This window comes from Panthera onca, chromosome F1 (genome assembly GCF_046562875.1).
Source record: "Panthera onca isolate mPanOnc1 chromosome F1, mPanOnc1 haplotype 2, whole genome shotgun sequence".
Classification (NCBI taxonomy): domain Eukaryota; kingdom Metazoa; phylum Chordata; class Mammalia; order Carnivora; family Felidae; genus Panthera; species Panthera onca.
In genome coordinates, this window is record NC_138355.1 from 48,096,568 (window position 1) to 48,110,457 (window position 13,890).

The 13,890-nt window shown below is 37.7% G+C and overlaps 1 long non-coding RNA gene across 2 annotated transcripts; it reads right to left on the bottom strand.

Moving 5' to 3' along the window:
* Positions 1 to 3,276: 3,276 nt before the first annotated feature.
* Positions 3,277 to 13,123, bottom strand: LOC144614919 (uncharacterized). Of its 2 annotated transcripts, none has more exons than XR_013553231.1 (2): positions 12,869 to 13,123; positions 3,277 to 3,486 (listed from the first exon to the last, which is right to left on the bottom strand). It is a non-coding gene; the product is annotated as an uncharacterized LOC144614919 (long non-coding RNA). The 2 variants fall into 2 exon arrangements; XR_013553232.1 differs by lacking the exon at positions 12,869 to 13,123 and adding an exon at positions 4,534 to 4,614.
* Between the last annotated feature and the right edge of the window lie 767 nt (positions 13,124 to 13,890).

Consider the following 13,890-nt stretch of genomic DNA (forward strand, 5'->3'; position numbering starts at 1 on the left):
TTTATTTTATTTTATTTTATTTTATTTTATTTTATTTATTTTTGTCCCTTTTTTTGTGCTTTGAATCTCACTTCTATATTCAGGGGATCTCACAACTTATATATCTGGGTAGAAGGAAGAGCTCGTTAAAATACCAAATACTTGCCTTCCAAGCATCCCTTGATAAGCTTGAGTATATCACATAGGCTGATCAAGTGTACCGGCCCACAATATTGAACCCAGATCTAGGCACAGAAAGGGACAGAAGAAAGGAGTCATGGGAAAATCCGGTCTGTTGGCTGAGGCCTGCAGCCCCAGCATTACCAGGTCTTCAGATGAAGCAAAGACAGTGGTTCATGGCAGTGTCTTGTGAAGAGCAAGTGATGGCAATGGGGGTCCGGTCCTGGGATAACAGATTTCAGTCTTCAATCTTTGTGGCATGATCCTCCTAGCTGCAGTATTCCTGGAGATTCTGTGAACTACTGAAGTCTATTAATTATCCAATATACATTTAAGCATTTCCTGCTTAAATGAGTCACACTTAGTTTCTGTTGCTTCCAATTAATGTTTTTGATGGAACAGTGTATACATCTTGCAAAATGCTTATTTATATATATCCACTTTGGTTACAAATAAATGTAGTCCAAAAATTCTTAAGATCTTAACTTTTATGTAGAAAAATGTCATTTATATGATTATAGCTTGTGAATTTATAAAAGAGCCATAAGCAATTTTTTTTTTAGTAAAATTGATTATATGTAAGTAGGAATTTAGAACAAAGTCACCACTGTTAGGAATACAGTAAATTGGGTTCAGTCAATGGGGCTTCTTTATGTGTTGCTTAAAATAGTGAACTTGTTTGCATTGTCATATGCTATACCTCTTAGACTGTTAAAACAATATTATGGATGACATTCCAGATATTGGAATGTCCAGATGTGTGACATCCCTAAGGGAGTGGGATTACTTTACACAATTACTTTACACATATAACTGATGTTTGACACATCTTATATCAAGAAAAAAAAATGAAGTGATGTGGCAAAATTCTAACAATGTTGGCTTACTGATAGAACAATATTTTGTTGGTTTCAAATTTTCTTTTATTCATCCAGAAAGCTAATCTTACACTTTCTTATCTTTCATAATGTATAATAAATTAAGAAATAAAAACCGTAATCTGAACTCAGTAGCAAACAAGAGAGGAAGTGAGAGTAGGAGAAGGCCAAATGCTAGCTCTCAGAAAATCTATATTCCTTGGAAGCCTGAAAACATAGGAATAGGAACCCCCAAAAAATGGGATGAAGGAAAATGCAGAGATAATACGAATTGGTTGATTCCTCTTTACCAGAGACTGCTTTTTAATATTTTATTTGAATTAACTCACTTAATCCTTCCAATGACACAATAGGTCCTTATTATCACCTCATTTTACAAACAAGGAGACCAAGTCTTAGAGACCTAAGTAAATTATAGGAAAGTCATAGAATACAATTAGATGGAATCAGAGGGCAAATTTAGGCATTCTGCTGGAAAAGGTCATATTCTGAAACATCAAACTATTGTACACTATTTCTCTACCCCTGTGATTTGTGTCGCCCTATGACTTCTTTGGCTGATTAAATACAAACATAAATCTTATTTGGCCTAGAAACTTCTACTTTATTCCTTTAAGAATCCTGCCTTGAAAGAGCCCTGAAGAGACCCAAATGGGCAGAAATCATAGCTCCCAGCTGGCATCCCCACCTGACCTCCTACCTGACAGCCAGTACCAACTTGCCCACCATGATAGTGAAGATGAAACAGCCATTTTTCACACTTCACCCCCAGCTATTTGAGTTGTCCCGGCTGAGGCCTCAGGTATCATATAGCGATTTTGATTTGAGTCCATAATTGAATGATACTTCGGGAAAGTTAGGTTTGGTGTGAGTGTATTTTGCACGTGAAATCTCCCATCCACATACTCATCTACATTGTGATTTTGCTACTGCTCCATCAAGAGGTGACGTTTGTTTGTTTTTTTTTAATTTTTTTAACGTTTATTTATTTTTGAGACAGAGAGAGACAGAGAGAGACAGAGCATGAACAGGGGAGGGTCAGAGAGAGGGAGACACAGAATCTGAAACAGGCTCCAGGCTCTGAGCTGTCAGCACAGAGCCTGACGCAGGGCTCGAACTCACGGACCACGAGATCATGACCTGAGCCGAAGTCGGCCGCTTAACCGACTGAGCCACCCAGGCGCCCCAAGAGGTGACGTTTTATTATTATTATTTTTTTCCTTTCTATTCCCTTGACTCTGACCTATCACTGTTTTGACCAATAAAATAAGGTAGAAAAAAGCTCTGGGTATAGTTCTTTGTTGGACTGAAAGTCTCTAGTTGCTTTCTCTTGGAACCCAAATGCCATGTTGTGAGGAGGCCTTGGAGAGAACCACATGGAGGACCACATGAGGCCTTCAACTGAAGTTTCTGGATTACTGTATGATTGGAGGAGACATATTGAGTATTTCAGCCTAGCTGTTCCATTCCAACAGAATTTCCAAACATTAGGTGGCAAGAAGAGACCATCCCTGCTATGCCTTATTTGAATTGCTAAACCACAAAATCATGGGATTGTTTTATTCCCCTAACTTTTGGAATGTTATACAGCAATAAATAATCAGAACATTCCTGTATTCACCAGTACTTTTCTCAGTGCTGGATTTATAACAATGGATAAAATAGACAATATTCTGCTTACAATTGATTTGTGAGAAACAGAAAAAATATAAGTATCATAATAAGTAGAAAAGATTTAATTTCAAAAATAAGTTCTATAAAATGATACATACATATATATGTAAAGGTAATGTGTACCACAAGGTAATATGATATTGAGTGCTTTTGAGGGAAAACGGTAAGTTAAGATGGAAGATTATGACCAGATTTTCTGAACAGATAATTAAGCTGAGATATGAATGATGATGAAAGTAGCCAGCCATGGAATATCTTTATGGTTCAATAAAGAAGGAACAGTAAATACAAAAATCCTCAGGTGGGAATTACCTTGACATATTTCAGGAGCAGAATAGAAGCTAAATGGTAGGAAAGGCAGGGGGGCATTCAAGATGGGAACAGACAGGCAGATGGGGCCTTATGAGCTATGAGGGGAACTTGGTCTCATTGTGTGAAAAGTAGGAAGACATTGAAGGGAGCAAAGGAAAGGGATTTCATTTCAGAAGGTCCCTATGTACACCTCACCTAGTTTCCTCATTATTAATATCTTACATTACCATGGTACATTGTAAAACCAACGAAGTAGCATTATTAGCACTTTTTTATTAACTATAGTCCAGACTTTATTTGGATTTTACCAAATTTTCCTTTGCATTTGGTTGCTATGTTCTTTAGTCTCCTCTGGTCTAGTCGTCATGTGTCCTTAGCTTCCTCTGGTCTGTTAGTATCTCGGACTTTGTTTTTCATGACCTTGACAGTCTTGAGGAATGATGAATGGTTTCCATTCTGGTTGCTATGTGGAAAATGGATTGTAAGAACAGAAATGTGAAAGTAGGAAGAACAGAACAATGTAATCGAAACTATAGGGATAAACTGTCTCCTTTTGTATTAAGTCTTCCATACCCAAGGTATAATTTACAACACATCTCAATTCAAGAGCTCAGTAGCCATATGAGATAGCATAGCTGTAGAATACTGGAGTTGGCATGCTCTAGAAATACCACTTTCCCAAAGAAACAACAAAAAACAATAACAAAAACCAAACCTTTTATTAAGAGTATAATATTTAAAAAATTTAGATATTCTAGAAAGTGATAACCAAAAAAATTCACTTCTGGCTTATTTAACAGGGTCAGGCACAGTGATTTTTACAACTCATGTTCTTTTAGAGACTCTATCAGTCCATTGGCATAAGACAATTAGTCTTTCCCTAGGGATAAGTCAATTTGACAGGAAGAAACTAGTACATGCCAGAATTCTAAAGCAATATGCTGTGGTTGGAGTCTATACTGTAAATGTAAGAAAGAAGTGTGATGTAACATCTCTACAGAGAAGCAGGCTTCCATGTATGGAGTTTCTGCTTGGTTGAAAAAAGGAGAAAGGATTCAAACACATGTAGGGACATGAAGACCTCAAGTTTCAGACTGAGTATTAGAGAAGAGTGCCTCCATATCCAATAAAACTGAGAAGGCCCTCTATTCCCTGTTCTAAACGATCTTTCTTCCTATGATTAGCAAATATAGATTACAGCACTTGAACTCTTCTAGTAAAACAGAACTTGGCATGTGTACATCATGGTTGAATATATTCAACTCCAAAGGTTAATAGAGTAGTCCCTCCTTATCTGTGGGCGATATGTTCCAAGACCCACAGTAGATGCCTGAGATCACAAATAGTATTGAATGCTATACACATATTACGCTTTTTCCTGTACATATGTAACTATGATAAAGTTTCATTTATAAATAAGGCATAGTAGAAGATTAGCAATAATAACTAATACTAAAATAGAACAACTGTAACAATCTGCTGCATTAAAAGTTATGTGAAGGTGGGGCACCTGGCTGGCTCAGTCGGTAGAGAGAGCATGTGGCTCTTGATCTCAGAGTTGTGAGTTCAAGTCCCACATTGGCTGTGGAGCCTACTTAAAAAAATAATAATAAAATAAATAAGTTATGATAATACGATCTATTTCTCTCAAAGTAGCTTACTGTACTGTACTCACCCTTCTTGTGATGATGTGTGATAACATGCCTACGTGACAAGATGAAGTGGAGTGAATAATGCAGGCATTGTCATAGAGCGCTAGGCTACCACTGACCTTCTGACAATATGTCAGAATGAGGATCATTTGCTTTTAGGACCACAGTTGGCCACATGCAACTGAAACTGGCTAAACTGAAACCATGGATAAGGGGGAATACTATATTATGAATTAATACTCACAAGGAATCACAGCAAGTCATGTTACAGCAGTGGAGTAATAAAATGATGCAAATGGAATGGGGGGACAGTGAGTGATATACCAAGAGTAGAAGACCTAAAGAATTAGTCCTAACATCTTCTCAGAACTTTTTACATGGGTAAAGATTATTGAGGACCGCTGAAAGTTTTTGTATTTGCGGACTATCTTGATTACTGCATTAGAAATTAAAGCTAAGACATTTAAAATCTTAAATAATTTACTTAAATTAATAATATACCCACTACATTTTAACATGAATAACATTTTTTTTTTGTTCAGTAACTATATTTTTATAGGTATAATGAGAAGGATGGGATTGTTTTATGTTTTTACAAACCTCTTGATTACTGGCTTAATAGAAAATAGCTAGATTTTCACATTTGTTTCTTCCTTTACTCTGTTGCAATAAAGGTGTTATGCAATTTTTAAAAAAGTCTACTGAACAGTTGTAAGAGAATGAGAGTGAAAAACACTAATACTGTCTTAGTGTTATTCTGAAAATATTTTTGACTTCGTGGGCCATCTGCAGAGGACTTCCAAGAATTCATAAGCCACACTTTGAGAACTACAGGGCTAAAGGAATTGATTGGTTGGGATGGATGGTTGTAGCTGCTGCTGCTGTTATCCTCACCAGATAAGACATTGACAAAGGTAAATGTGGTGTTCCTCACTCTTTTGGCCATAGCTTACCCTGTTCAAGACTACAATATTCCTTAAACACCGAAAGAAGAGAAAACACATCATATACCATATAGGCCAACCTGGGTATTTGACATCTTTGCTTTATATTATTTATTTACCTAAATACTCTGAATTGTTCTTTCTACTAGCAGAAATTGTTAATATCCATTTTTACAAAAGAGGATAGTGAAGTTCAAGATGGTAAATAACTTTACTTGGCATGTACAACTAAATAATACCAGCGATGAATTCCCCAAGGCTATGTTTTTTCTATAGTATTTATGCCTTCCCCTTAAGCAATAATTATAAAATACAGCAATAATTAAGAATTATGGGAAAATGAAGATTAGCTGTGAACATAGTACAAATTGGGAAATGAAATGACTTGAAAAAAGTCTGTTGCAAGGAAGTTACAAATAAATAGGAGTCCTAGGTAAATGTGAGGAAAACAGACTTTTGTTTAAACTGCATAATAACAAAAATGTTAGTATCTACTGAATAAAACCAAGGCTTATAGGAAGAGTGTCTTCTGATTCAATTAAGCAATAGAGAATGACAGACATCAGACATACTCTGTGGAATAAAGAGGCTTTGTTTTTGAAGGAAGGAGGAAACTCAGAGGTTGTCAGCCTGAGGCATGGCTGCTGGAAGACATAGGCGTAGACACTTGGGTGACCAGAGTCATTACAAGGATTTTTAGAGTCAGCTCTGTGGCTGATCATGTATGCAATTCATATGAATTCTATTTCAGTAAACCTATAGATGTCTATAAATAGTTTTTATGAAGTTTTTTTTACATAAAATATAAGATTTAAAAGTGTATGACTTATTTCATTTTTCTTGCTGCCAGGTTCACTTTATTTCTGTATAAAATGGTGACACCTTGGGTTATTGGGTTAGTTTTTCCTTTGTAAATAACTCCAGTACTTTCCCCTGATAGGCAATTCAGATTATTACTTATGAGGGCCATCAAACTGCAGATGCATTTAGCTGCATCAAAAATAAAATACCCATTGCCTCATGATTCATGATATGTCCAGAGAGCTTAAATATTTTAGTGTGTATAATATATTTTGGCACTGTAAGTCACTTTCACAACTGACTGTGCAAAAAGTTATTAGCTGCTTGCCAATATTTTCTCAAATTTGAATTCACCTGCATGTCATTTGCCAAACTGTTTCTGAGGCTAAATAAGGAATTGCTATAATGTGTATAAGAATTAGAGTACATCTAATGTTACATCCAACTGAAATAAAACATGTCTGTAAAGCTGGGGCTTTTGTTATCATCTTATAACCACACATGGCATAAAGATATTACTGTGTCACACTTATCTATCATCATAATAAAATTCATTTAATTCTCCATTCTGGAGATCAACTGATGGGGTAATCAAAGGCAAAGCAAAACTATCTGGGTTTATGTGGGAGCGAGATAGAAATTCAACCCTTAGGACAATGGTATCTGCTAGGGATGTTTCAGTCCCTTTAAGGAGAGGAAGAGTGTACTGTTCATAGTCCAAGGGAATCATCAGTTTAATTATCATGTCTATTAGTTTCCTACTGGCACTGTAACAAATTACCACAAGCTTACTGGCTTAAAACAACACAGATCTGTAGGTGCCTGGGTGGTTTAATCGGTTAAGCGTTCGACTCTTGATTTTGGTTCAGATCAAGATCTCATGATTTGTGGAATCAAGCCCCAGATCGGGCTCTTCACTGACAGCACGGAGCCTGCTTGGGATTCTCTCTACCTCTCTCTGCCCCTCCCCCGCTCTCTCTCTCCACAACACGAATTTTTTATCTTACAGTTCTGGAAGTCAGGAGTCAAAAATGAGTCTTAAGAGGTTAAAATCAAAGTGTGTGTTCCTCCTCAAGGCTTCAGGGGAAAATCCGTGTCCTTGCTGTTCCTAGTGGTAGAGGCTGCCTGCATTTTCTGGCTCATGGCCCTTTCCTCATTATCAAGTACATCATTTCAACCTCTGCTTCCATTACCACAGCTCCTTTAACCTCTCTCTTAAGAGGACCCTTATGATTACATGGGACCCACTTAGGTGATCCAGGATAGTCTCACTATCTCATATGTAATCAGATTTGCAAAGTCCTTTTTGCCAGTTACAGTTACATAGTCCTGGATTGTGGGAATCAGAATATGGACATCTTTGGAAGCCATTACTCCGTCTACCACACCAAGGGACTTGATTATCGACTCTGTCACACATATTTTAATGTGCCTATCAAAACTTTTTTGAATACTTACTTTGCCAGGTACTTTGCCCTCAAGCAGCCTACAGTCAAGCCTCTTATGACAAGTCTAATGGACAATTCAGTTACTTTAATAGATATGACTAATAAGCATAGAGCGGTCTAGGAGCATATTGGAGAAGCAGTCGACCTAATCTGTGGGGCTTGCGAAGGCTTTCTGGAGGAGTCCACATCAAAAGGCAAAGCTGAAGGATAAATGGTAAGTGGTCAGTTAAATTGTATGTGGTGTAAGGGAAAGAAGCACCTGAATCCAACCACCTAAGCTCCCATGTCTATCTGGCTTTAGACCCCCACATCCATCTAGGATCCACTGCTCCTAGCCTTGTTTTAGTCCCTCATGTCCTTCATAAAACCATTGACCATACAACCTATCTTAAAATTAATGCTTCACCATTATAACATCTCTTTTGCATCCACTCATAACTCCTTTACTTCTCGCCTCATTTTTGTCAAGTCTACAACATAATGTTTATTCCAATTTTGTGACATTTCGGTACTGTAGCTATGCTGCTGAGTAAGGCAGGTGAAAAGCATACACATATACTGACAATCTCTCTTTAAATTTATAACCTTAAATCTTGAGTGGCTCGCAATGCCCCCTGGCAATCTGAGCACAGTCCCCCCAGTCCCATTTCTCTCCTGCTCTCCTGGGCAACTACCTCACATCTCCAGCTTTTCCCAGATTTCCACCAACTCTGTCAGCTGCTCACTCTGCCTTCTGTCTCACTGTGCCAATCAAAACAATTAGAAAAGAACTTCCACAGTTTTCTCTCACCACGTCTATCCACCTACCTACCATTCCTAGGCCTCAGAGTTTCAGGAACCATAATCTCGTCTCCATTTTCTTTTATCACAGATAAACTGTACTTCCAAGTACAATCTTTCCACTTGTGCACAAACTCCCCCTTCCCCTTTCTAACCTCCTCAAGGACATCATTTCAGTGAACCTGGTAACTGCCTCTTGCACTGAAAAATTTTCTTTCTCCCTACTGGAACATTCCCATTAGCATACAAGCATCTTATTATTTCTCTTCTCTTAAAAATAAAAACTCTCTCTTGGTTTAATATTGCCCTCCAGCTATTAACTCATTTCTCTGCTTTCTTTTATGGTAATATTCCTCTAAAGAATACACATACTCCTCTCTCTCTTCTAAATCTCTCTTAAACTTATTCCAAATAGGGTTTTATTCTCCACACTCCAGTGAAATGGCTATGTAAAAATATTGCTAATATTTTAGTAATATAGCTCACACTAATATAACACTACCTTCCAAGCACTTTGTAAAACCATTTAGTAGCTAATCTAAACCACACGACAACCTGCAAGGCAGCTAGTAAAAAGTGGCATGGGGATAAAAATCCAGACAGTTGCTTCTGAAGTCCTTTTTAGCCACTACATTATATTGCTTCTCCAAATAACAAACAGCCTCCATATTATAAATAATTGGTCTTCATTTTATTTAACTTATAACAGCATGTTAAAAATATTTTTTTTCCCCAGAAATTTGTCTTCCATTGGCTTCTGGGACTCCACATTCTGATTTTCCTCCTATTTTACTGGTTATAGCTCTCAAGAGGAACAGGTCAGATAAGCAGATAAAAAATGTCTGGTTCCTTGTCCTTAAGGGTATGATATTTACTTATGCAAGAGGTAGACTGGTGAGTAAGTAATCTCTCCACAATGTTTAAAGAGAGATCAATTCAAAGTGCTGTGGTGTTTAGAACTAGAATTTACTAACTGTCCTGAGGATACTTTTAAGGAGTGGTATTAAAGCTACATTTTCAAGTATAAGTAGAAGCCTGCCAATTGGCAAAGGTGGGTAAGATTGTTCCAAACAGACTCAAAGCATGAGAATATAGAAACCTACATATGTTGAAAAATAATAAGAAGACTAATTTATTATTTTATCCCCGTTTCATTTGATTTTGAATATGTACACCTGAAAACTAGGCTAGCTTGCTAACAAAACAGCAACATGGAGTAGTGGTTCTTTTTAACTACTTTTCAGCCATATGCACATTAGACTCATCTAGAGAAGTTTTAATAAATATTGTCACCCAGCCTGTGTCACAGTGGCTCATTCATTTAATTTCTCTGGGTTGGGAACCAGGCACTGGCATTTTTGCTCCCCAGGTGAGTCCAGTCTGAGCCAGAGTCTTATTGTGCCAGAACATAAGCGAGGTGGGGAAGGATAGCTAGAAACCAAGTCTGGATGCCAGATCAAGTCCAGACCTAAAGGTCTTTTAGCTTGTCTTGAAGGATGAATTTAGTTCATCCTCTAGACGAAACCAAAGAAGTTTTTATGATGCAGTTATGAATTTCATGATGTGATTAAATCAGTGCTCTCAGAACAGAAAAATAACTTTAGAGAATAGCGTAAAGTTGGTAGAAGGACCACTGTTGCAATACCATAGGCATAAGCCTCTTGTCCTAGTTCTCCCCAAGCCTACTATAATGTCTGGCTGATTTGCCAAGATGCTAAATGAGGATGATATTTAGGGTGGTAACTGACTGGATGTACAGTTGAGAGAAAAGGTTAAAGATTTCTAATCTGTCTTAATATAGAGGTCTCACGATGTGTTTTATTGTGTTTTGAATTTGAATTTGTAAATTCTTGGCTAAATCTGGCAGCAAATTGGGGAAGCTAAGACAAATATATTGGAGTGGTTTGAAGCGATCAAATTGCTTCTAAGAGTCGTAGGATTAACTTTGTATTGAACATATGCATCTCCCATTGTTTCTTGCAAAGTTATGTTGGCCAACAGACCAGGTGATCTAGAGGTGTCCCCTGGGTGGCAGTTACAAAAACTGGGGCTTCAGAGGAGCGTATAAGCTCTTTTCTGGGAGGTTCTGGCAAGCTGTAATGAGGCTGAGAAGAACACAAAGATGGTGTCCTGGCCTGTGTTCCCTGACAGCTTCTCAGTAGCCTCTAGTTGTGTGGTAAACCTGAAGTCTGTCTCTTAAGCTCCAGAACAAGTGAATGAACATTTTTCACAGAAAGACTTGGGAGTATGTTTTAGTCTGTCTGTCTGTGTGGTGCCCTGGGGGTGGTAACCTGCCAAGAGCTGTGTCTCTGATTGTTACAGTCTCATGGGACCCAGAAATGCAAGCTCTCCCTAGACAGCAAAGCCAGTCGATCAAGGAATATTCCCTGTATGGATCATGCATGCCCACTGGCTTTAACAAGGCAGAAGGACAGTATAGGACTGGGGTGTATCCACTGACTCTATAAAGGGAGAGAGAGAGAGTGCAAAAATGGTGCCCACTGGCATCTCCACCCCGAGAGAGAATCCCAACAGGCACTTGTGCCTCTGGCAGATGCTTTAAGATTAGCAGATAAGTCTCCTTCATACATGGTCTAGACACTTTTCACATTGCTGCATTTGTGCTGGTCCTGGGGGTGAGTGAGTCTATGTATGAGCCCTTTAAGAGAAGTATTTCACTTCCCTACAAGCTTTGGGTCTCCTGAATGTGAGTCTTGTTGGTTTTCAAGCCAGTCACTTGGGGGTTCCTCTCTCCATTGCACATCCTAGGGGTTGGAGTGCCTGATGTGGGGTGCAAACCCTTTGTTCTCAGGAAGAAGCTCTGAAATTTGTGAGATGCCCCTGATTGTGGGTCACTATACCATGGGTGGGGTTTTTGGTGAGACCACATTTAAGAAGTTTTGTTTGATTCTGGGGTCCCTGGGTAGCTCAGTCGATTAAGTGTCTGACTCTTGATTTCAGCTCAGGTAATGATCTCACTGTGTGGGATTAAGCCCCATGTCAGCCTCCATGATAATAGCGCAGAGCCAGCTTGGGATTTTCTCCCTCTCTTTTTCTCTCTCTGCCCCTTCCCTACTCGTGCTCTCTGTCTCTCTCAAAATAAGTAAGTAAACATTTAAAAAAATTTTTAAAAGGTTTTGGATATTTTTAATTGGAGTTATATTGACTTTAATATTTTATTACAAACTGGGACAAAATAAACAGGTTTCTATGTAAATTGCAACCACATTGAAGTTGTTATTTCTTTGAGATAATTCTCAAGTCACCTTGATTTAAGTTGTGTATTTCTCTGAACTCTTTGGTCGTTAGTATAGATTTAGTCTTTATGTTTGTTTTCTCAAGTGACAAATCACATCCAATGTGTGTGACATTTTACCAACTTACCTCTCAAGGAAATTCTCATTTTTAAATTTGTTTTTGTTATTTTTTAACGTTTATTTATTTTTGAGAGAGAGAGAGAGAGAGAGGCAGAGCACGAGCAGGGGAGGGGGCAGAGAGAGAGAGAGAGAGGGAGACACAGAATCTGAAGCAGACTCTGGGCTCAGAGCTGTCAGCACAGAGTCTGACGCGGGAATGGAACTTGTGAGCTGCGAGATCATGACCTGATCCAAAGTTGGACCCTTAAGCAACTGAGTCGTCCAGCTGCCCCCCTTATTTTTAAATTTGTTCAAGAACATCACTAAAATTAGTTTTACTTACATTGGCTTCTTGGACTCAGTGTGATCTTGCTGCTACCTCTGATATCTTTGATGCTTACCTGCAATTATCATAATCATTATGTCTATGCAACTACCCCTTTTACCTGTGATACTCTGCATGCACAGGTACTTTGGTTAGAAAGAAAGCTTCCCAGGTTCAGTCCCATTTTTCAATATGCAGTTACTGAACAGCTTTATAATAACCTCTGAGCCAGTCTTCAAGGACATAAGGAATTTTTATAACTGACTTGGAGTAATCTTAAATAGGATTCTGAGTTTCTTTTCACATGAAATCCTAAAATTCAAGGTTGATATCAAATATATACGTATATATACATATATATATATACGTATATATATATATATGTATATATATATACGTATATATATATATTTGTTACCTATTGATGCCCAAAAAGTTACTCTAACAATGGATTCAAGGTTAATATTAAACTTAACTTTTGTATTGGTTATCTACTGATGTCCAATACATTAAAACTTAAAACAACAGAAACCACTTACTACTTTGCATTGTTCCTGTAGATTAGAATTAAGATTCTATAAGAGTAGTGTAGTGGGTTGTGCTGGCTCAGAGTGTTTCATGAGGTGGCAGTCAAGATGTTGGCCACGGCTATAATTAACAACACTTGACTGAGGCTGCAGGCAACACTTGTAAAATGGCTCACTCATATGGCTATTTGCAGGAGGCTTTAGTTTCTACCCAGCTATTGATACGAAGCCTCAGTTCCTCATCATTTGGGCCCCTCCATAAGTCTTCTTGAGTGACCTCATGACATAGTAACCTGTTTCCCCCAGAGCAGTGGTTTGAGAGCATACAAAAGCAGAAACACAATGTCTTTTATGACCTATCCTAAAAGTGACACTCATCATTTCTGCAATATCCAGTTGCTTAAATAGGTCAGATGTATTCAGTATGGAAAGAGATTACAAGAGAAATGAACGCCAAGCAATCAGAATCATTGGGGGTGATTTTGAAGTCTGGCTACCACAACATATAAACCAGGTTAGAGTCCTTTTAAAAGCCTCACTATATTATTGGGAAAAAAATAAAAGTATATATCCACCAATCAATAATACTACTTTTCTCAATTTTGGGGGAGATAAAGAAGGTCAGTTTATATTGGCTATTTGTAATATAATTGAAACTCACCAATTGAAAAGGTCCAGTTTTTCTGATTTAAATTGATTTTCTTCATTGTAGGGCTAGCACAGTCTCATATTTCTTAAATAGTACTCAGAACAAACATTCTAAAAACAGTTCTTATTAGACTGTGGGCTCCAATTTAGACAAATTAGTTCCCCCCACTCCCCCACTCACAACCAGGTTTTCATTTCCAAGTGAAAAAGTACAATTATAATCTTTTAGTTTAAATAATACAGTAAGCTTATTCTTTAAAATATTATCATTCAAGGTTATCATTGTGTATCTAGTACTTTAAATGCATTATCCTCCTGTCACAAAACTAAACTTAACTCATATAAGTTTAGATATTTTATGCAGCTACACAGCCTTATGACCTCAG